Source organism: Apium graveolens, chromosome 6 (genome assembly GCF_009905375.1).
Source record: "Apium graveolens cultivar Ventura chromosome 6, ASM990537v1, whole genome shotgun sequence".
NCBI lineage: Eukaryota > Viridiplantae > Streptophyta > Magnoliopsida > Apiales > Apiaceae > Apium > Apium graveolens.
Window position 1 is genome coordinate 278,292,463 of NC_133652.1, and position 17,408 is coordinate 278,309,870.

The following is a 17,408-nucleotide window of genomic DNA, read 5'->3' on the forward strand; positions in this document are numbered from 1 at the left end:
GTTTCAGGATGAGAAGTGGCAGGAACTGGCTGCTGCGATCTCTGAAAGTTTCTCACAAACTGAGCTGAGTCACTAGATATAACGCATTGCTCCGTCGCATACGGACCTGCACACAACTCACAAACACTGATCATTTGATGAACTCCATAGTTAGCCAGCGAATCGATCTTTATAGACAACGCCTTTAGTTGAGCAGTGATAGTCGTAGCTGTATCCACTTCAAGAATCCTACTACCTTGCTCTGTGGAAATCTCTGGGTTGGATACTGATATTCATTAGCAGCTATCAGTACAATTAAATCATAAGCTTCCTCATAGCTCTTTGCCCATAATGCTCCACCTGATGCTGCATCAAGCATGAGTCTTGACTGTGCTCCCAAACCATTATGAGAGCAATTGATGATCATCCAATCAGGCATTCCATGATGAGGACACTTCCTAAGCATCTCTTTTTAGCGCTCCCAAGCTTCATATAAAGATTCTCCTGATTGCTACGTAAATTGAATAAGAGCATTCCTGATTGCAGCTGTCTTTGCCATATGGAAGAATTTAGTGAGAAACTTTTGAGCAAGATCTTCCCAAGTAGTAATCGAACCAGCTGGTAGAGAGTGTAACCAGCTCTTAGCCTTGTCCCTTAGAGAGAATGGAAATAGTCTCAGCTTCACAGCATCTTCAGAAACACCATTGAACTTGAAAGTGTCGCAGATCTCTATGAAATCCCTAATGTGCGTATTGGGATCTTCCGTTGGAGCACCCCCAAACTGAACTGAATTCTGTACCATCTGAATTATGCCAAGCTTGATCTCAAAGGTATTAGCTGTGATAGATGGCATGACAATGCTGGATTAAATGTCATTGATCTTGGGTTGAGAAAAATCCATCAAGGATTTCATTCGTGCTGTTGGATCTCCCATTGTAATGAGTACCTGAAACACAACAAATAAACCGTGAAAGTAAAAGAGCCTGAGTCAGTGAACTTTAACGACCACTGATGACAAGCACATAAACTAAACAATTAACAACACGAGTCCCCGACAACGGCGCCAAAAACTTGTTAGGGCAAAAACATGCGCTAAAATTACATGCAAGTATACGCGTTCACAAGTAGTATAAGATATAGATCAGATTCGTTCCCACAGAGACTTGTTTAGGTTAAGTTCAATTTATGCACTTATGCAACAATGGTATGGCTATCATTCAATGCTAAGACAATTAACAAATTGGGTTTTATTAAATTAAGATATTATACTAAATAGCATAAACTAAGAGAATTGAGGTTGAATTACTTATATGAGACAAACATGGGATTCTAACTTCATTACTACTTCATTCAATAGCCTTTTTGTTCTTAATCTTAGCATACAATGGTGATGAAAACTAATCAGATAACACGAAACTAGTAATCTCCAAGTTTTGTTATACGAATACCCTACTACCAGACATCCACAAAAGAGATAGAAGCTGAATAGACACCAATTATGTTGATACCCTATATGTCTATAAAATTTGACAACATAAAGGGTTAATGAACAAGTTATCTATCGTGATTACATAGCGCAAGTAAGATGGTTAATATTACCTACAAATCATGCATAACAAATACATGAACCTATGCTAGCATGGCAAGTTCTAAATCTATATATTCACTGTCGCTTTAATAAAGATTAACACGCTATCTTATATGTTAGCTACGCACATAAGACGAATAAGCACAACCAATACTAGGATATATATGAATCACCACACACTAAGATATTGAAACAAATTAACTATAGAAATCCATAGTAAATCCGATATAACCCCACGATAATGATTAGTTCATAATCGAACTCATCTTCACCATGGGTTCCAATGAAAGCATGATAATAAACAATATAAGAGTAATAGGGTTCAAGAACATATCGAAAATAAGCATCCAAGTATCGCCTAAATCAAAGAAAACAAAAGTCTTCTTCTCCGTAGCCTTCTCGTGCTCTCTAGGTCTTCTTATTGCTCTCCCAGGTCTCCTTGTTAAAACGTGTTTTTATTGGTATCTATAGGCTGCAGGATGACCAGGACTCTTAAAATCTTCAATTTCGACTAAAATCAGGATTTTGGGGCAGAAGTGTAAAAATATACGATAATGATATTTTAAAAAATTAACTATAAAAATCCATAGTAAATCTGTCTGAAGTGTAAAAACCCAGATTCCGGTTATTTCTGCATCCTTTTGCCATTTTTGATCCATCAAATCAACTCTCAGACTTTAAAGGTACTTCAATCCTTGTTTATTTTGTGATTTTGACTGTATAAATTGCATGGAAATGCGTAAAATGTTTCATGTTCATATTTGTACTTGACTATTCTTCATGTTTTTCTGTAACTATATGTGTATGTATCTGATAAAACCGTTATATTTTGCTTCCCTGATTCTTAATCTTATGTTTCTAGGGTTTAGAAACTTTTCCCAATTTGAGTAGAATCAATTCGTATTCTTGTATGATGATGTGGACGCGTCTTCGTCCTAGGGCGCGTCCTAGTTCTCATATACTTTGCCTTTTAATTGATTTCGTTATTGCATGCGTAGAACTTTTAATTTAGTTTCTATTCTAGTCCTCGTATAATAAATAAGTAGGACACATCTAACGCACAAGCATTTTTCATCCTTTCATACTTTTATAGCCTAGGATGCATTCTTCCTCTCGACGCGTCCTTCTTCTCTTTTTTAACATCTATCTTCCTAGACGCGCCTTCAATATTTTTATTTTCTTGTTTCAGCTGGAAGGAGAATGCGCGTCTTATCTTCTCATTTTCATCCTTTTGAGGCTTTTAATAGACGATTGAGTTTTGGTTCTCCCTAGTCCATCTCCTTTATTCCTTAATTTCTTGAGTATCATAAGATCACTTATTTTCTCGATGCCGAAGCTTTGCTTTTTTTAGAAAATTAAATCCAAAGGTTCCATTATGTCTGCTTCCAGTCATGACTTAATTGACGAGGTTCCCTTGATCTCAAGAATGGGAAAGAATAAACTTAAACGCAGGAGAACTCTCCAAGCTACACATACAACTGCTATGGAAGATTGTATAGATGATAAAATTGTCCCCTCTTCCTCTCACAAATCACAGCCTCAAGCTGTAAAATCTGACCCATAGCTATCAAATTCTCCCGTTCAATATGATGAAGATACGGAAATTCATGAGGACGTGGCTCATGTTCAGGACGCGCACTCTCCTTATAGTGAGAGTGAGTTTGAAATGAGGGATCCTGAACCCGAAGATTATCCCATCTCTCCCCAAAAATCTGATTCTTTATTTGAGCATTGGGAGCCAAAAGATGTGGAGTTAGACTTTGATCGGAAAGAACTATAAAATCTTTCTGAGTTAAAAAAGAACGTTTGGAGGAATAAAGAGAAGAAGTTAACATTTGTTGGTCTCAACTTCCCCCCACTTATTTGAAAATTGGGTGAAGTATGAAGTATTACGACAATGAAAGCATCTGATCGCGTCCTCTTTTTAGAATGTGACCTCATATTTTTAACGTCAAAAATCTAAGTGTTCCCTGGATGGTGTTGAGACCAAAGTTTTTTTTTTGGGTGTGGGCGCGCCCTTACATCCATGTATTAAAAGATTCTAAAATGGTATGATGTTTCTCCTATCCAACTCTCTCCAAACTCCTATAATCTTGCATGGGCTTTTATGTTATGTACCATGACTGCAAGCTGGGTGCGCCCTCCATGAAGGAGTTCAGTTTTTTCTTCAGCATCAGAAGATCTATCTCTGGATATCACTTTTTTGTTGTTAAAATATGTCTTAACAAAAAAGGTTTTAACGGAGGCAAAATCAGCCATGAAATGGATTGGAAGAAACCATTCTTTTATCTTTATGTTGTGAAGAGGGATATTGTCTGTTTCAATTTGGACCCAAGTAAGTTAATTTATGACGCGTCTTAGGTCTAGGACGCGTCCTCCTTTTTATAACTCACACTGATTTTATTGACTTGTACTCTTTTTCTTTAGACAAGGGAACTGAAAAAGAACATTCAAGAAAAAGGAAAAAAAGAACTGAAAAGGTTTTGAAGTATGCTGGAAAGCATTTCAACCTTAAGGATATGATTACAGAGGCCAACCTCAAAAGAGTTGGTGCTCTTTTTAAAAGAGTAGACACCCTTTACAAATATCGCGAATTTGTAAGTGGAAAGCATATCCCAACTGCCTCTGAGAAGGTCAAAAGATTTGATGTTGAAGAGCTAATGCAAATTGATATCAAGAAAAAAGTTTATTCAAAACAAGGTGGGATTAATGATTGTTGGGCGCGTCTTTATCCTGGACGCGTCCTATTGTGTCAGTTGCATATATGTTTTTGCTTGTAATTTTATTTGCCTTCTCTTTTATATGCATATTTATGATGCGTCTACCATTAGAGCGCATTGTTGAGTGGCATTTATGACACTTTATTACGCTCCGTAAAGCTTTGAATTGGTGTATTTGTACTCAAGTTGTTGGTGTTTTTACGTGTTTTTGTAGTGTTCTTGCATTGCAGGCATTTTCCAGGTAATCAAGTAAAATAGCATGGTTATAGTGCTAATTGGGTGTTTGGATGGTGTTGGAATAAAGGCTCATGAAAAGACCAGCTCAAATCAGCAAGAAGAAGAAAAGAATTCAAAATTATATTCAGAAGGACGGCGCGCCCTGTTAGGGCAAAAATACGCGCTAAAATTACACCCAAGTATACTCGTTCGCAAGTAGTATAAGATATAGATCAGATTCGTTCCCACAGAGACTGGTTTATGTTAAGTTCAATTTATGCACTTATACAACAATGGTATGGCTATCATTCAATGCTAAGACAATTAACAAATTGGGTTTTGATTAAACTAAGAGATTATGCTAAATAGCATTAACTAAGAGAATTGAGGTTGAATTACTTATATGAGACAAATATTGAATTCTAACTTCATTACTACTTCATTCAATAGCCTTTTGTTTTTAATCTTAACATACAATGGTGATGACAACTAATTAGATAACACGAAACTAGTAATCACCAACTTTTGTTCTACGAATACCCTACTACCAGACATCCACAAAAGAGATAGAAGCTGAATAGACACCAATTATGTTGAGAACCTATTTGTCTATAGAATTTGACAACATAAAGGGTTAATGAACAAGTTATCTGTCATGATTACATAGAGAAATTAAGATGGTTAAAATTATCTACGAATCATGCATAACAAATACATGAACCTATGCTAGCATGGCAAGTTCTAAATCTCTATATTCACAGTCGCTTCAATAAAAATTAACATGCTATCTTATATGTTAGCTACGCACATAAGACGAATAAACATAACCAATACTAGGATATATATCAATCACCACACACTAAGATATGGAAACAAATTAACTATAGAAATCCATAGTAATTCTGTTTGAACCCCACGATAACGATTAGTTCATAATCGAACTCATCGTCACCACGGGTTCCAATGAAAGCATGATAATAAACAATATAAGAGTAATAAGGTTCAAGAACATATCGAAAACAAGCATCCAAGTATCGCCTAAATCAAAGAAAATAAAAGTCTTCTTCTCTGTAGCTTTCTCGTGCTCTCTAAGTCTTCTTATTGCTCTCCCAGGTCTCCTTGTTGTTAAAAACGTCTTTTTATTGGTATATATAGGCTCTAGGATGACCAGGACTCTTAAAATCTCCAATTTCGACTAAAATCAGGATTCTGGGGCAGAAACTGGGCACGGGCGCGCTGTTTTCGGGCACGGCCGCACTGGAATAGTGTTTTCAGCGGCGCGAACGCTGGTTCTGGCGCGGCCGCGCTGACATTCTGGAAAAATTCTGACATTTCTTCTTTTGGCCATATCTTGAGTTCTGGTCGTCAGAATTAGGCGATTCAACTGCCCACGCGAAGCTAACGAGATTATCTACAACTTGAGAATGGCCTGGGCTTCCAATTCTGATCGTTTTTCAGCATAATTCTTTGAAAAGCTTCTTTCTTCCTTTAATTGATGCCTGAAATGCAATAACACAAAAACACATCAAAAATACCAATAACTTGAGTCCAAAACATCAACTTAAGATTGTTATAAAGCGTTCCAAGTAGATATAAAATCCACTTATCACGCCCGCGCTAGTCAAGCGCGCGGCCGCACCTAAAGATCAGAAATTCCGCGCGCCCACGATGGTCAAGCGTGCGGCCGCGCCAGGTCGGGGTAACAGAATTCTGTATATACTAGGATTTTGAGAGTTTGAAGCCCTGGTCAATTCTACATCATATATATACATAAATAAAGACGTTTTGCATAAGGAGAGACGTACAAAAGTTAAGGGAAAGGAGTAAAAAAGACCGGAGAGCACAATTCAACCAAGGCGAAGAAGATCTAGTTTATTCTTGCGATTTTTTATTTTAGTTGTAACGTTGGATGCTAGTTTTCTTATTCTTGAACCTTTACTTGTGTTTCGTACTTGGTTTTATTTAAGTATAAATATTACGTTTCTTATACCATGCTTTCATCGGAACCCACGTAGATGATGAGTCCGATTATGGGCTAATCGTTATCGTGGGGTTCTAGCGGATTTATTTATGGATTTCTTTAGTTAATTTATTTCGATGCCTTAGTGTGTGATGATTGTATGATAACCTAGTATTGGTTGTGCTAATTCGTCTTATGAGCGTCGCGAACTTATAAGATAGAGTGTTAACTCTTAATAAAGCGAAAGTGAATTTAAGGATTTAGAACTTGCCATGCTAGCATAGGTTCATGTATTATTGTTATGCATGATTCGTAGGTAATTTTAAACATCTTACTTGCCCTATGTAATCACGATAGATAACTTGTGCATTAAGCCGTTATATTGTCATATTCTATAGACATATAGGGTCTCAATATAATTGGTGTCTATTAAGCTTCTATCTCTTTTGTGGATGTCTGGTAGTATGGTATTCGTACAACGAAAGTTGGCGTTTATCAGTTTCGTGTTATCTGATTAGTGTCATCACCATTACATACTAAGGTTAAGAATATGAAAAGGCTATTGAATGAAGTACTTAATGAAGTTAGAATCCCAAGTTTGTGTCATATATTATTCAACTCTCTTTACTCTCTTTAGTTAATGTTCTTTAGTATAATGCTCAATAATTAATCTTAGTATAATTAAAACCCAAATTGTTATTCGTCTTAGCATTGAATAATAGCCATATCATTGTTGCATAAGTGCATAAATCACGAGGTTGACTTAAATCAGTCTCTGTGGGATCGAACTAGAAATAATTCTATATTACTAACGCGTATACTTGCGTGAATTTTAGCGCGTGTTTAGCGACTAACAAGTTTTTGGCGCCGCTGCCGGGGATTGCAGTGTAAACTTTTAGTTTATGTGTTTGTCATCAATGATCTTTAAAGTTCATTGACTCGGATATTGTTACTTACCTACTCTTTTTCTTTGTTGTGTTTTAGGTACTCTAGCGAGCGTGTATGCATACGCATTCGCGGGCTCGTAAGAGAACGCTGGATCAAGCCGAGGAAGAAGCTGTATTGATTTGAAGAGAAGTTTTTGAGGACGAAGAGAATGTAGCAGAAGAATAGAAAGTCGAGGAACTAGCTCTAGTAGTGATTGGAGATTAAGCAGAAAATCCTAAGGCTTTGATGGCCTATTCTCAGCCTAAAATCAATGATATTCAATCGAGCATTATCAGACCAGCCATCTCGGCTAACACTTTTGAGATCAAGTCGAGCATGATTCAGATGATACAGAACTCAGTTCAGTTTGGGGGTTCTCCTACAGAAGACCCTAACATGCATATCAGGGATTTCATCGAGATCTGCAACACTTTCAAGTTCAATGGGGTGACTGAAGATGCTATCAATCTGCGACTCTTCCCATTCTCTCTGAGGGATAAAGCAAACTGCTGGTTATATTCTCTACCACCAGGGTCTATCACCACATGGGAGGATCTTGCTCAAAAGTTTCTCACTAAATTCTTCCCTATGGCGAAGACTGCTGCAATCAGGAATGCTCTTACTCAGTTTGCTCAGCAAACTGGAGAATCTCTGTGTGAGGCTTGTGATCGATATAAGGAGATGCTAAGGAAGTGCCTACACCATGGCATGCCTGATTGGATGATTATAAAATGTTTTTATAATGGTTTGGGCACTCAGTCTAGACCTATGCTTGATGCAGCATCGGGAGGAGCCCTATGGGCTAAGAGCTACAATGAAGCTTATGAACTGATCGAACTGATGGCTGCTAATGAATACCAGAATCCTTCTCAGAGGCTAACTCAGGGCAAGGTAGCAGAAATTCTGGAGTTGGATGCAGAAACTGCTATAACTTCCCAACTTAAAACATTAACGATGAAAGTGGACTCTTTGGCGAACTATGGAGTTAATCAAATTTCTAGTGTTTGTGAGCTTTGTGCGAGAGCGCATGAAACAGAGTATTGTGCTATTTCTAGTGAATCGGCTCAATTTGTGAGCAACTTTCAGATATCACAACAACAAGCTCCAGCCACTTATCATCCAAATAACCGCAATCATCCTAACTTCAGCTGGAGTAACAATCAGAATGCGGTGCAACAATCTTATCACCCATACACGGCAAAGCCGTATAACCCTCCTGGTTTTCAGCAACCGCAATATGCCCCTAGAAAATAACTTCAACTTCAGCAGTTATCGCAAGATAATGAAAAATTAGAATTGGAGGAGTTGAGGCTCATGTGTAAGAGCCAAGCTGTGTCTATCAAGACCTTGGAGATTTAGATTGGGCAAATTGTTAATGCGTTACTAAATCATCAACCTGGCACGCTCCCAAGCGATACTGAAGTGCCAGGCAAGAAGGAAGCTAAGGAGCATGTTAAGGCAATTATATTGAGGTTTGGTAAGGTGGCGAATCCTGAAAAAGCAAAGACTCCAGAATCTGAAGTTGAGGTTGAAGAAGAAGAAGTGCAGAAGGAAGCAGAAGTGGAACCAAGGAAGACTACTGTTGAGCACACTCCTCCTGAGGGTAATACAGGGGAGAAACAGATCTATCCTCCACCTCCTTTTCCTAAGAGGCTATAGAAGAAAAAGTTGGATAAGCAGTTTGAGAAGTTTCTGGAGGTGTTCAAGAAACTTCACATCAACATACCTTTCGTTGAAGCTGTTAAACAAATGCCTAGTTATGCGAAGTTCAAGAAAGGTATTCTCTCTAGGAAGGTGAAGCTTGATGACTTAGAGACCGTTGCTCTCATGGAGGAATGCAGTGCTGTGCTGCAACAGAAGTTACCTCCGAAGCTTAAAGATCCTGGAAGCTTCACTATTCCATGCACCATTGGAAATGTGTCATTTGACAAGTGTCTATGTGACGTGGGAGCTAGCATCAATCTGATGCCTTTGTCAATCTTCAAGAAGTTGAACTTGCCTGATCCAAAGCCTACTTATATGACTTTGCAGTTGGCCGACCGTTCTATTACATATCCGTGAGGTATTATGGAGGATGTCTTGGTCAAGGTGGATAAACTCATCTTCCCTGCTGATTTTGTAATTCTTGATTTCGAGGAGGATAAGAAGATTCCCATAATATTGGGAAGACCTTTCTTGGCTACTGGTCGAACCTTGATAGATGTGCAGAAGGGTGAGCTCACCATGCGAGTGATGGATCAGGATGTAACTTTTAATGTGTTCAATGCCATGAAGTTCCCTACGGAAAATGAGGAGTGCTTAAAAGTGGAGTTGGTTGATTCTGTGGTTACTTCAGAACTTGATCAATTGCTAAGATCTGATGCCTTAGAAAAGGCCTTGTTGGGGAATTCTGATATGGAAGATGATGATGATGGGGATGAACAGTTGCAATTTCTGAATGCTTCTCCCTGGAAGAGGAAGATTGATATGCCTTTTGAATCTCTGGGAATGGAGGAGTTGAACAAAGCTCCTAAGTGTAATATCCGGGATCTCGCGTATAATTATTTTTATCAATAAATGATTTTTATGTGATTATTATGTGATTTTTGGTGAATTATCTGATGATGTGTGTGGATATGTAGATGCTTATATGTGGCAAAGTATAAGTATGTTAATTTTATTATGACCAGAAGAAAATATAGATAATTACGGTATTTTTCTGGTAATTTTTGTGATGTTATATGATTTTATATTGATTTATGAGTTTATTAATTATTTTATGAATAATTACAAAATTATTTTATAAAGCCGAAAATCGTCCAACTTCAACCATTTTTACGTTTCTACAACCTGAAACTCTTCCGAAAACTCCATCCTAACATAATCTGGTAATTCTGGACATTTTCCGTGTTTTGACTTTTTCGATCCGGATTACGGTTTGACCCGTGTGTGGCCCGGCGCAAGATTTTCGATACGATAATCATTTCGGTGAATCAACAAAACCCGTATTCTCGAAAGACGGGATATTATTAGATTATTTTCGTATTAAATGGTTTATAAAATGCCCAGTTTGGATAATTATCCAATACGGGTATTAAATTGGATCGTTTTTGCAGTTACTTAGCGGCTAACTAACTAATTTATCGAAACAAAATGATCCAAAATGAACCAATATTCCATAAATATATATAGCCCTTTTATTATTTCATTTTATTCGTATAATCATAATCAGTCAGTAAAATCCCGTAAAATACAGAGAAAATGTTGAATTCATGTCACGTTCTTGAAAATCAAATGCACGAACGAAGACGTTATCGAACTCCGATTCGGGCGTGCCATATATCAAATCGAAGCTCTCGAAAATACCTTTCTGAATCAACCATCCATTTTTGTGCAGGAATCAAGATATTTTTCTTATTTAATTATTTTATTTCAAATTAATTAAAGATTAATCTAGGAATTTTTGTTCTTGATGTCGTTTATGTGATTTGATGATTCCATGATGTAGAGCATGTTGTGCCATTCATTTTCATATATAATACTTCAAATTCGGAGCTCAGTAACATGTGTAAATCGTGGTTTAATTATTGATAATTCAAAATTAGGGTTTATAGGAGTTCTTGAAGCTTTTGAATTGAAATTGGGATTTTGGTTTTTACAAGTTCTGGGTAGATATAAAGCATACTAGAAGGTAGATCGTGGATTTTGGGACTGAATCGTATGTTGAGAAGCTGTGTTAGAGGTCGATTGTGCCTCGTCGGAAACTCACCGGTTGTTCTTCATTGTTAGCCGGATGAATTGATTTTGGGACTGTATATGGTTGTTGTGGTGTTTTCTGGGTTCCTGGAGATGGTATATTTTAATTAGAACCAAAAACCAAGCAAAACCGCACATCTTCGGGCAGATTCGGGAGTCGCCGGATTTGGTAAGGGGTCGCCGGTTTCTGGATCGTTTTAGAGTTTCCGGCCACATCCCACCGATTGTCCCCCTCCCATGCCACCGTTTAATCCCCAACCCCACCACCTTGAACTCAGTTTTCTGTTTGTGCAATTTCTTTTAAATTAATAATTCAAAATTCATATTTTAAATTTCAAAAATTCATTTTAATTTCCAAAAATTCATTTTTTTATTTCCTATAAATTCAGAATAAATCTGGATTAATTAATTAATTAATTTTAGTTTATAATTAATTATTTAATTGATCAATTAATTTAAATATTAATTGATAAAATTAATTATTTAATTGATCAATTAATTTAGATGTTAATTGATTAATTAATTTATTTATTTGTTAAATGATTTTAATTGATTATTTAATTAGATTTAATTTTTTATTTGGATTTAAAAATTCTGAAAAATAGTTTCGAGCTTTAAAATATTATTTTAAATTATTTTCAAAACTCGATAATTATTATTAAATCACTTTAAAGTCAGATTCGGGTGTTCGAACCCTGTTATTTAATTATAAAATGATTCAGAGTCCCATTTTAATTCTGAAAAATGTTCAAAAATTCGTGTTAAATACCTAGAAAATCATTTAAACCCCGAATCTTTTTTGAAAAATTATTTTAATCGAATATCATGTATGCTATGTGCTACGTGCTATCTGATTGATGTGTTATATGCCTATGCGGTTATTGTTTGACTATTTTAGTCATAACTTTCAATCCGTAAACCGGATTTGGGTAAAACGAAGGGTAGATAAAAGCTTATGACGTTTATGTGACGATTAGAATGATATGAGATTGAGTATTGATAGATACTTGTGATGCCTAGCAGAGTAAGCGAGACATAGAAAAGAAAGCCAGTGATCAGTAAATAGAACTGAAGTGTAGAAAAAGAAAGCAAGTGATCGATGAATAGAAGCAAGGCATAGAAAAGGAAGGAAAGTGATGGAAAAGTAAAACTATTAGATGGGTACAAGTAAAGTTGGAAATCATCGGTGATAAGGCAAGTACTTCTGATCCTTCTTCAAGATATATTGTAAATATTTTCAAACGTTCTCATAACATGTTGCTAGTATTCAAAATAAATCATGTTTTATATTGCAAGCACTTTAAACTATTCAACCTTGAACCCTGATTCTTATTGATCTTGAGCCATAAGCCTTATTCTTCATAAACGATTGATTGTCGAATTCTCGGATACGAGCCAGACACATACGATACTACTCCACAAATATATATCTACCACATACTGATTTCCGATATTGAATTGCTTGACATACCAACCCTTATTCCTTGTTTAACAGAAGACCAATCCTTGGAACCCTTGAACCCTTGGTCTTCTACTTTCTGATTCTTTCCTTGATTAAAAGCCAAACTTTTTGAATTCCTTATTATACCTTCATGGTATTGTGAATCACCCTATGCTTCAAGATAAATTTTGCTTATTATTCAGCTTATTGAATTTCATTGGTTATCATATTGAATTATTTTAGAATTGGATGGTTTTATAAATATGGACCAGATTCGTGGTCAGACCATATTCGTGGTCACAATAGGCCAATGTGTGCCTTGGATCCAGTATATAGAGCAAAAACTGAGAGCCTTGCTCGGGGTTAGTGCGTGACTGATCAGCAGCCTAACCTTGGTTTTTAAAATAAAAAGTGAATATCCAATCTCAATCATTGCTTATTCAAAAACTTGATTCTTCTGAATCATTTCAATTGGTTATTGTTTAACCTCAGTTATTGCTATTATGACTTGTTGAGCTAGTTAGCTCACTGTTGCAAACCTTTTTATGTTTTCAACAGTTAAAAAGGAAATTGTTGGTAACAAGGATTCCCAGTCCAGTGTGCAAGCTAGGATTCCAGGTTAAGTTGGATCGTGCTAGCATGAGCTTTATATTGTAGATGAGTTATGCAAGATTTTAAGAACGATAGTATTATCAGTTGTAAGTTGAACTAGTTGGGATTTGGTACGATATAATAAAAGATAAGGTTGTAGCTTGTTTTCATACTTTAACCTGTTGCGATCCGTGGTTGTGTAAAGAAGGGTCAATGCATATAATATTTTATATAAAGGTTTATATATTGGGTGTGTGTGTTGTAAACCCCAAACTTCTGACCCGGGTTTGGAGGGCGTTACAGTTTTGGCATTAGAGCCACATGTTATAAGTCACTGAAACAAGTTTAGAATGTCGGGAATGGATAAAAGGTTAGGATTAGGATTAGGAAATAGAAAAATAGGACATCGAAAGGTTGAGTGCGACTGTACAATAGGTTTTGGTATGATTCGCGATGAGATTCGAGATTCTTATCTAGCGACGCGATTTTCAGGTAGTGGCGAAGGCATATTCTTTTATCCCGGGATCGTTTGATCATTCAGAGCCTTCAATTGGAGGACTATCATCTGAATCACGCCCTGCTCTTTCGCCGGTGCTAGCCATATTACCTCCTATTGTGACGGTTGTACCTTTTTCAGCTATTATCTCATCCCCTGATGCGAGACTACCTATTTGAGAATTTCCCACATGCTAATTCTGGTTCTACCGGATATTCAGCGGTAAGCACATCTTTTATGTCTACACTATGCCTTGTTTTATACCATCAACTTAAAACTCGTCTTATGAAGTAACAACACCTATAAGGATGGATTCGAGAGTTACAGCATATAGTAAGCACACGAGGTATTAAGAAATGAGAGAAGGAACCGAGAGTGAGGATACATGTGTTCCGGAAGATAGCCGCTACCAGGTTATATGAAACTACTAGTAAGTATGCCACCCATGATTATCTTGTGAAGTGAGCTAGATGGATTTTAAAGGAGTTTGAGAAGATTGGAAGATCAAGAGTTTTCTTGGAATTAGGTGATAATGTTATGATCAATCCTGATATGTATAGTAGTAATGTGATGTGATATTAGTCGACCTTATTGTATAAAATGGATTTAATACTGGATAGACTTGTTATACTTAGTAATCGTAAGAGATGATGATGAGAGTGTTACCAATATAAAAGACTAGAAGTGAAGTTACGAATAAGATAATATGCAACGGTAATTGGAATTTTTGTTGACCAATGAAAGTAAAATGGACCCAACAAGGGGTAGAGGATATACAGAAATGAATGGGCTTTTATCTGATTGTGTTCCTAGTTTCATACTTTGTAGTGGTTGAAAAGGACGACAACCAACTCATACAGTAATGATGATCAGGTTTATGATTTTAAAAATTTTAAACCAGTTTTTAAAAGAGATTTTTCTTAACAATTTTTTTCCAAAAAAAAAATCCTTTGAACAAAATAAGTTTTAAAAAACTTGGTTGTCAAATTACTACTTGAGTTTCTCGATTGTTATAAGATTTGGATTACCTAGAAGAATTTTGGTTCTAAAAGTTAGTATGGTTCGTTTAGAAGGCCAAGTGGACCCACTATTACCGAAAAGATTTGATTGTTTCTAACTGAAGAGTGCAAATCTTTCTTGATAAGTTTAAATGACAGAACCGATATACGGAGAAACTATTCAACCAATATTTGAGACAATTAGAGTTCAAAGGGTACGTCGATTTACAAGAAGCCGAATATGATTAAAGAAGATTGAGAAATTTCCAGACTTTTCTAAGGAAGAACGTTGTTAACAAAAGAGGCGATATGTTGAACGATCAGCAGCATAAGCGAAATTTGAAGTTATGATTGTAAATCTCGTAAAACTGCAAATATATTCGAATTATAAATATGGAAGCGCGACGCTAAAGATACAAGACCCAGTACAGGGGAATTTATTCTAATGATTGATTAAGAAGGCATGTCAGAGAACTTTCTAAGTTTAATATATGACTCAGATTGGAATATATTGATCGAATCAGCGTTGAAACTATAAATAAATGAAATGTGGATGGTGACCAATGCTATCATTATTTTCTAAAATATCATTCGTTCTTATGAATCTTGAATGAAGTATGTATTCGTTCATAATCAGCTCTATAAGGTGATAAGAAAATTGTTGTATTCCTTTCAAAATCATTTTTTTCCCTCAAGTCTTATTTTTTGATTGAGACAAACAATGCTATGGTGTGACACTTTGTCCAAATGACAAAGAGTCTAGTGGGACGCCACCTAATCATGTGCTGTATGCCATATAGTATGAAAGACTGGCCATCTTGAGTACAAATATAGTTGTCTCATTCATATCTAAATCAATATTCCTTCTTTCTTTTTCAATCATGATTTGTTGATTCATGGATCCTTCCGATTATTTCCTTGTACTCTAATTCCTTACAAAAGGTTTCCAACCAGAATCATATACATAAATTTCCTTCCTGTGTAAGGTCTATTCTTTGAATATTTTAAAAAGGAAGTGAAACAAACCCGTGTAGCAGATGGAGTTATATGATGAGTATGGATAATTGCAATCCAATAAATGGTGGACATTTACGTGCAAAGGAGAACCATTATGCCGACAATGGGATTGTTACAAGGATATCACATCAAAGGCAAAAATCTGTATACACGATAAGTTGTAAGTATGAGATTTTGGCATGAATTGGAGTAGTTAGCGAACCGTATGAAGTAAATTAACTAGAGGAATAAGGAAGAAAAGCTGCGTATATCGGATAAGGCAAATGATTGATTGGACAACGGAAGCAAATAAAAAAAGTTTTAATAATACCCAGATACTCGATTAATACGTTGTAAAGATGAAGCATACCTCAATCAGGTGGGAGATATTTGTCATGAAGATTCAAGATCGAAGAAATGCTAGTTACGAATAAACTTTGAGTGTGTTCATCAAGGGATGGTTGGGCTTTCCCACTCAAGTAAGTGAGTTATGGTGAAATTGATGCTCATGACGGAGCCAGCGAAGAAGGTGCAGTATAGAAAAGCATAAGTGGAAATGAAGGTAGGGTGGTTTGACTGCAACAATTTTTTTAAGATGTGATGCTTTAAAACCAAATAAATTCTTTCACAAGATTATAATAGAGTTGGTTAAGACCACGTGCTGGTTATTAGAAGCTGAACAAGTTGACTAATAAGAATAAGTGTACGTTTCCAAGGATGGATAAATTATTAATTAGAGAGCTTGAATTGAAACACGAACTAGAAGAATTCTAGAATAATTTATAATTGAACTCAGTAGTGATAATCTGTTATAATCAGAAGATATGCGAGAATGTATGGTATAATAAGAATTGTTCTCTATAATCTTAAGTTGAACTAAAATATAGGTTATACCGGCTGGCATGTGCTGGTGAAATGGTAAGTTTAGAAGGTGGAAGTTGATTGGTCTACTTCTGGGTTGATTGTTGGTCGTGTGATTGATTGTTGAAGTCGGCTTGAGTCCGACTGGTAGTCAATAATATAAAGGAGATGCTGCCCAAATTTTCGGAAAATACCCTACTCTTAAAAATAGAGAGTATACTTCCGTGTGTTATCGATATTCATGTTGATACTCCAAATAATTGTGATCTCGGCTCTTAAAAAAGGTTACTACAGCCAATCTGACTATATATAATTGGCCTTTGATTTCATTTAGCTAGTCATCACTTGGTGTAATTGATCAATTAAGTGAGTTAATTGGTTAATTTTACCAATTAATGGTCAGATAGATGGAAATCGATTCCAATTAGATTAAGTCAAAGTTTGATGTGACCTCCGAATCCGAAATCAAAGCAATGAGGAATATGGAGAAGGTATGGACATCACTAGAATTCAAAAGTTGCTGTAAGTGCATGAGGATTTACTTGGATGAATATGCCCTTTATAATGGACAAGAAAAATAAAAATTTATCTGTATGGACAAGTGAGAAGAATATTTTCCAGAACTAAAGATTTAGGATAGAGCAAATAGACGGAAGGAAAGGAAGAAGGAAGGTGGAATAAAGAAGAGATTAATAACTACACCAATATGGATTTTATGAGTCGATCAATGATATTTTATCATCTGCAATGAAGTTTATTAAAAGATGTCTTGTATCTAAATTGTTTGATAATCATACAATAAATTATCTACCAAGTATTTCTGTTTTGGATAAAGTGTGAGATACAGTTTTAAATCAGTTTCTGATTGATGTTGATAATTAAGTTGTTGTTAAATATTAA

General features: G+C 36.0%; 2 non-coding genes across 2 annotated transcripts; one reads left to right on the forward strand and one right to left on the reverse strand.

Annotated features, from left to right (window-relative positions):
• Positions 1 to 416: 416 nt before the first annotated feature.
• On the forward strand, positions 417 to 523 carry LOC141669139 (small nucleolar RNA R71). The gene has a single exon (XR_012553431.1). It is a non-coding gene; the product is annotated as a small nucleolar RNA R71 (small nucleolar RNA).
• A 7,470-nt stretch (positions 524 to 7,993) lies between these two features.
• Positions 7,994 to 8,100, reverse strand: LOC141670213 (small nucleolar RNA R71). The gene has a single exon (XR_012554454.1). It is a non-coding gene; the product is annotated as a small nucleolar RNA R71 (small nucleolar RNA).
• Between the last annotated feature and the right edge of the window lie 9,308 nt (positions 8,101 to 17,408).